Here is a 775-nt window from a genome sequence, read left to right as displayed (position 1 = left end):
ATCCTGGGGGTGGAGTCTCAGCTCAGAGGGAGGAACTGCTCTTCGTGCTGGCTGAGTGACTGCTTGTTAAAATCTCTCTATACTGTATATCCTTTACTCCCCATCTTTCTGTTTTTTTGCATGGTGAGAGTCAGAAATGGTGGAATAAGTCATATTTGTGTGTGTGTACTGGTGTGTATGTGTGTTGTTGCAACAACGATGAAAGCTATAAATCCACTTGACTGCCTCCTGGGACACTACAGTTGCAAAACAATATCAGTGGAAAACTAATACAGTTCTATAGAAATGCAGATTCCATCTGGTATCCAATGATTCATGTTACATAGAGATGCCAACAGTGGAGAGCTGGCAAACTGGCCAGACAAAAGCAACAGATTAATGCCATAGGAAGAAGGGATTAAAGTTTGTCCCCCTGACACCAATGAAAGAGCTGCATTCTGGCAACTCCATAATTATCCATCACCCTGGCTCCCGTTCCTCGGTCTTATAATTTTATCCTTTCCCCTGTTGTGGATTCCCATGTTTGAATACGGCGAGTGCTCTTTTCTCTTAGTGAGCTGCAGCCCATTGCTCTCAGCGGACATCCCAAATCACAACCATTCATCAAAATGGAACAGAACACCCAGGGGTAACCAGAGAGGGGCTGACGTTCTGCATTCTTTTGAGAGGTGTGGGACTCCAGTTCCGGGTTCGCGTACTATGCAAGGACAATACACAAAACACAAATGCAAACATCTACAGTATATGACCTCTCCTAAATGACAACATTAAACGA

The sequence above is a fragment of the Oncorhynchus nerka genome, linkage group LG24 (assembly GCF_034236695.1).
Source record: "Oncorhynchus nerka isolate Pitt River linkage group LG24, Oner_Uvic_2.0, whole genome shotgun sequence".
NCBI lineage: Eukaryota > Metazoa > Chordata > Actinopteri > Salmoniformes > Salmonidae > Oncorhynchus > Oncorhynchus nerka.
Note: the sequence above shows the minus strand (reverse complement) of the source record.